Source organism: Equus przewalskii, chromosome 26 (assembly GCF_037783145.1).
Source record: "Equus przewalskii isolate Varuska chromosome 26, EquPr2, whole genome shotgun sequence".
NCBI classification, from domain to species: domain Eukaryota; kingdom Metazoa; phylum Chordata; class Mammalia; order Perissodactyla; family Equidae; genus Equus; species Equus przewalskii.
The window spans coordinates 37,895,250-37,901,249 of NC_091856.1; the positions used below are offsets into that span (position 1 = coordinate 37,895,250).

The 6,000-nt window shown below is 62.1% G+C and overlaps 1 long non-coding RNA gene across 1 annotated transcript; it reads left to right on the forward strand.

Annotated features, from left to right (window-relative positions):
- The first annotated feature begins 4,131 nt into the window (after positions 1-4,131).
- On the forward strand, positions 4,132-5,643 carry LOC139079677 (uncharacterized). The gene is made up of 2 exons (XR_011533477.1): positions 4,132-5,245; positions 5,359-5,643. It is a non-coding gene; the product is annotated as an uncharacterized lncRNA (long non-coding RNA).
- The last annotated feature ends 357 nt before the right edge of the window (positions 5,644-6,000 follow it).

Genomic DNA, 6,000 nt, shown 5'->3' on the forward strand with positions numbered 1-6,000 from the left:
GCATTTTAAAATTCGCTGGTGTCGCCACCCTTCACATCTGCCCCAACCTTCCTCTCTAGGGAGCATATTCGCCCCTGTCTGATGGCATTGTCCCCGGTCCTTACTCACCGAGGAGGAGCGCTCCGTGCAAAGGCCGCTGGCCTGCCCCTGCCCGCTGCGTCTTTGGTGGTGGTGGAGGGGTTGTGGTCAAACAGAAGTGCTGAACTTCCAGCCCCCTCGCTGTGCAGCCCTCCCCGGCCCCAGGACGACAGAGACCTGCCCCGCGCTTTCCTCTGGGATCTGACTCTGCTGTCCCTGTCGCTGTGCTGCGGGCCCCTTCGGGTGGGAGGGAGGACCAGGCACCCCCTCTGGGGAAGAGTCTTCTCATCCATTTGCTGACTTGGAGCAGGATTTTCTGTGGGGCTGGAGCCAGAGCGCCGCCCTAGAGCCATTTGCAATAGACTCGGAGCTGCCTGCCCCAGAGGGAAGGGCTGGCTGGTCCAGACCCATCTTAGCGTCACTGCAGGCGGGCCTCTACAGAGCCCTCGGGAGGCATGAGCCGTCTGCACATCCCAGGACAGGCCGGACGAGACAGGCAGGGTCAGGGCTGAAGTCCAAAGGGACATGGCCCCTGCCCCGCCCGTGTCCCAGGGCATGGCGCACGTGCGGGCAGCTCAGCCTCAGCTGTGACCCTGCACAGGCACCTGCCCCTACTCCAGCTTCAGCCTCTGGGGACAGAGTCTTTAAGCGGTGAGAGTGAGCCCCCAAGCTCTGGGGGCTCAGCCAAGAGTCAGCAGGGAGTAATGGGGGGCAGTGGTGATGCTTTGAGGGGGGCACTACATCCGTTACAACACCAAGGGGAGCCCAAGGGCTCTCTCTGGTGGGCAGAGGCCCCTGCCACTCAGCCCCCTGGGTCCCCCATCTCCTCAAGACTCCTCAGTCCCTCAGAAGGGAGCAACCACCTGTGGTCACACTGCTCATTACACCATGCAGGCATGGAGCCCAGGCCTGCGGAGGGGTGTGGCTGCGGCACACGGCCGGTCAGCACACAGTGGGGCTGAGAGAGAGCCCGTGCCCTTGACCCCTGCCTGCCCCCATAGAAGCCCACGAGCCCCTGCCTGTCATAAGCAGGCATCCAGCCCTGAGGGCTGCCAGGTCGGGTGGACGAGCTGTCGAGAGGGACCAGTGTACCAGGTCTCTCTGTCTGCAGGCGCCCGCACCACAAGGACCCGGTGCCGGGTGGGGAGCTGGGTGGGAGGGGTGGCCTCCGGCCAGGGTGGACTCTGTCCCTGTGGGGGGCCCTGGGCCTTGGACTGGCTGCCCTTCTTCTTGCCCATCTAAGTGGGGGTGAAAATGACCCCCTATCTCTGGCCTGAGGTGTGTGGGGCAAGGGGGTGGGGTGGGAGGCAGGAAGTGGTGGGCAGAGGAGGAGGGTAAAGCTGGATCCCCCCCCCCCCCCAAGAGGCACTTCGGGCGCTGATGAGAGTCCCTCTGGGCTCGGGCCCAGTGGCAGGGCTCCTGGGGGCTGTGGAGAGGAGCGGAGCTAAGGCCTCAGGGGTCTGTCTTTCCACACAGGCCCCCACACCACCCCTTGCCGAGCTCCCCCAGGCCAGGGCTCTGTGCAGACCCAGAGCAGCCCGTGCTGGGGTGCTGACTCAGCGCCCCGGCTTCAGCCCCGTGGGGGCTTCAGGTTTCACGTCCACTCTGGTCCCAGGGGGTGTGTGGGGGGCCATGGACTGCCCCATGCTGGACCTGGAGTGGTGGAGCCCCCTCCCGGAGGAGAAGCTGGACGTGGGTGTGGAAGGGGTTGATCCGGCCGGCAGAGCAGAGCGGGGTCAGCCTGGCAGGGTGGCCCAGCTGCAAGGGAAATGCGGTCACTCCCACCAGGGGCCCAAGTGTGCAGGTCCCTCTGGGCCTGTGACCAGACAGCTTTGCTAGAGAGCCACCCAAGCGGGAACGTGTGAGTGAGTCCGCCTGAGAGCCCTGGCTGTTTCGCTTTTATTCCTTCGGCAGAGGGGCCCGGGTGGCCTCTGCTTTTTACTGCTGGATTATGCGTCTGTGCTCAAAATACGTTCCTGGAACGGAGGCGGCACTCATTGGAATGGAAATCAATCTGATTAGAGAGTGGTCAATTACTGTGAGGCCCCAGGCTGTGATCTGGGCGAAGCCAGCTCTGCAGAGCACGTGGCACTTTCTTCGGAGACACCTGCTGTGGAGGGGCCTCCGTGCGGGAGGGACCGTGGCTCCCAGAGAGCCCCTAGCACGCAGGCCCTGTCCCTGCTGCTTACTCCCTGCTCGGCCTAGGTGTGTGCTGGGCTCCCCTGGGCCTCAGTTCCTCCTCCATTAAATAGTCATGCTGACACCGCCTCACGGGCGTGGGGGCCTCCATGAGGCTGGATTTACCCAGTGCTCGTTGGTGCGTGGTGCACAGTACACACGCAGGGAATGCTGGCCGGGCAGGTTCAACTCGGGCAGGCTCCCCAGCACTTGCATGCTCGGACCCTGGAATGCCTCAGGGGTTAATTCTGTACCAAGCATCCACGGAAAGCTGGGTCCAGCAGCCGCAGCCAATGATCTGAGAAGCAGGCGCGGTCTGGTGGAGACAAGCCCTGTGGAGGGAAGGGCCTGGGCTTGTGTCCCCTGCACCTTGGCCTGGCCTCTCTGAACCTCAGTCTCCTCCTCTATCTACGAGGCAGTAACTCCCACCTCACAGCCGTCAGGGATCTGGGGTAATGTCCATCAGGGGTGTGGCACGTTGCAGGCACCCGGTCGCAGAAGCCTCCCCTCTGGTCCTCCTCTGCTGACGGTGGGAACACGGAGGGTCTGGACCCTCAGCCTTCACCCCATACAGGGAGGCTGGTGCCACTCTGTGCTGCCTTCTCCTGGTGATCCCTCCAGCAGGGACTGACCGGTGAGAGAGGCAGGCCTGTCTCTGGCCTTGGCCCCACCCCTGCAACAGAGGCAAGTTGGCCCTTATTACCAATGTGCGGTGGGGGGTGGTCCCAGGGCTCGTAGGTGGGCTTGGCACGGCATGGGCCCCCAGCAGGACTTGCCCTGGCCTCCGCCAGACAGACGGCTCAGTGCCTCTGTGCTGATCACAACCAGGCACCCCCTACAGAGGCAGATGCCTGGGCACATGACAGGGGAAGACACAATGGGGACTGGAGATTCACCCCTTTCATTCCCTCAGCTGGGCACCCTTGTGCAGTGAACAACCTGCATGCGTGTACACTGCAGCCCTTCACTCAGGAGCCAGATGGGCCTGTGTCCCAGCTCCATCCTCAGGCTGGGGACTCTCAGAGTCACTTAACCTCTGTGAGATTTTGTAAAACAGAGATAATATTTTCTACCTTGCTGGGCTTGATGGAAATCAGAAATTGCCTCTCCATTCAGTATTTGTGGAGCACCCACCACGTGCCGCAAGCTCAGGGGCTGGTGCGCGGCAGATGCTCAGCACCTGCACTCCCACCGCCAGAACCACACGCCAAGCGCCTTCCACATGGCGGACACCACCCCGCCCTCGCTCTTCCTCACGTGCGCGTGTGCTCGAGGGGACGGTTTCCATCTGACAGTGTGGAACGTCCGAGGCTGGGGGTGGGGCTTGCTCAAATCTCACCGCTGGCGAGATTGGGAAGCGGGGCAGCCGAGGGGAAAACAGTTCTGGCAGTTCCTCAAAAAGCCAAACACAGAATTAGTTGTCTATGACCCAGCAACGCCGCTCCCGGGCCTACACCCAGAGAATGGAAGGCAGATGCTCACCCAAAAACTCGTCCGCCCGCGTTCACAGCAGCACGTTCACAGTCACCAAAAGGTAGAGACGGCCCAGGGGTCCGTCAGCAGACGATGCATGAACAAAATGTGGTGCGTCCACACGGTGGAATATGACTCAGCCATAAAGAGGAATGAAGCCCGGACAGAGCCACAGCGTGGATGAGCCTGGAAAACATGACGCTCAGGGAGAGAAGCCAGGCGCAGGAGGACACGTCTGGTCCCACTCCGCTTGCAGGAAGTGTCCGTAAGAGGCGAATCCGTGCAGAGAGCAGGTCAGTGGCTGCGGGGGCTGGAGGTGGGGAGGAGCGGGCAGTGGGTGCCAGTGGGTGCAGGGTCTCCGTCTGGAGGAGACTGCTGAAACTAGACAGTGACATTGGTTGCTCGACATCACAAGGAATGTACTTAATGCCACTGAACTATACCAGTTACAACGGTAAATTTGGTGTTTTGTGTATTTTACCACAATTAAAAAGAAAAACTTCATGGCCAGTGATTGGTGGAGATGACGTGGGAACCCGAGGCGGGCCCGCCCAGGTTCTGCTGTCCCCCTGACACTGTCCTGAACAGGGTTTGGTGCTGGAGGCCCACCTCGCAGGCGGGCTCTGTGCCGTGAGCAGGCAGATGTGGGCAGGCGGGCCTGGCAGTGAGATGTGGGTCTTTATTCACTGAGCCGAGGCTGTGGGGAGGGTCTGGGCTGTGAAGTCCGCCCACCAGAGCTCCAGCGTCCAAACCAACAGCTGAAGGTGACTGCGCTTTTCATCCAGCAGGCGGCCTGGAGGGGAACGCCTGGCCCACACAGGGCACAGGGGACGTGGTTAGTCACTGGGAGGAGCCAGGTGGACCAGGGGTAACAGGAGGAGGCAGTGGTGGAGCATGGACCTGGCCCAGGACGCTCTGGTCCCAGGAGGGGCTGCCTGACGCCCCGTTCCAGACCAGGGGTGACTGGGGTGAGAAGCAGGTTTCCAGGTCAACTTCTAGAAACCTGGTGGGGAGGCAAGGCCACAGAAGTGGAGGGCAAGGAGCCAGCCAGCACGTGAAGGGGAAGGAGAGGGAAGGGACCTCAGAGCCAGCAGACTCCCCACCCCGATGACCCCCAAGATGTCCCCACGCGCTTCCCAATCCCCCAGTCATCCACTCGTGGACCCGCCCTCTCCAGACTGTGAGAGGAAGGTGCTGCCATGCCCCCACCCACCAGAGGCGTGGTTCACAGAGAAGTCAGTGAGCGGCCTGCAGCCGCACGGGTGCTGAGCCAGGGCTCTGAGTCCAGAGTCCGGAGTGGGACGTTGTGGGGGTCGCCAGCAGAGGCCACAGGCCCACAGGCACCCAAGATGAGTTCACTGGTTGCCCCGGCACGTGTCAGCAGAGGGAGGCGGCAGCGGCTCCACGGGCACCCCTGGTCAGGAAAGACCTCCTGCTGGAGATGCCCCCAGGGAGCCAGCTCCGAAGAACGGACTTCCGAGCAGAGGCACAGCCTGAACAAAGACGGTGGTCCGGGGTCAGTGCTGCTCTGAGCCTGGGGCGCGTCGGGGCTGGGGGGGGGGGCCTCAGCCCTGGGAGATGGGGGCTCCTCGGCCCTGAATGTGGGACCTGCGACGTCTCTCTCGTCAGGCTCCCCGCTGGTTCTGGGGCTGTGCTACGGCGAGAGAGGAGCCTGGACAGGCGGAGGGGGCCAGCCCCCGGAGCGACAATTAACAGTTGTGCGTGCTACTCGCTCGCGGTACCTCGGCTGCCCCAGGCGCCTCTGAGTCGCGTGCTCCCTGCGTTTGTATTTAGAGAGCGGAGCAGATGGCGCGTGCAGTAACACTTCAAATCAGGATTCCAAAAGCGCATTAAATTTAGATTTAATAAGACAGTTATTGTATGGAAATTAAAGACCCATTGATTATTCTCTGAGTATTGAGGTCCAATCCCTTATCGCATTAATCGCATGGACTGCACAGTCGCAGTGCCCGGGCCTCCCACCTTGCTGGGACCTTCAGTTTCCGAAGCCTCATCCCTCTGAGCCCAACCCCAGGGCCCACGGCAGCTCCCCTGTTTGAGCCCAGCAAGGGTCAGGTGCCATCCCCGGGCTGACCTGGTGGATGCCATGGAATCTTCCAGAAGTGTCTCTTACTTTGTCCATCTTGCAGGAAAGGAAACTGAGGCTCAGGGAGGGGAAGGGAGTGCCACTCTGGCAGTGTGGATGGCCAGGGCTCGGGGAGGGGGAGACGAGGGGAGGGAGGAAGATGCAGTGGCAGTGCAGGCCGGGCG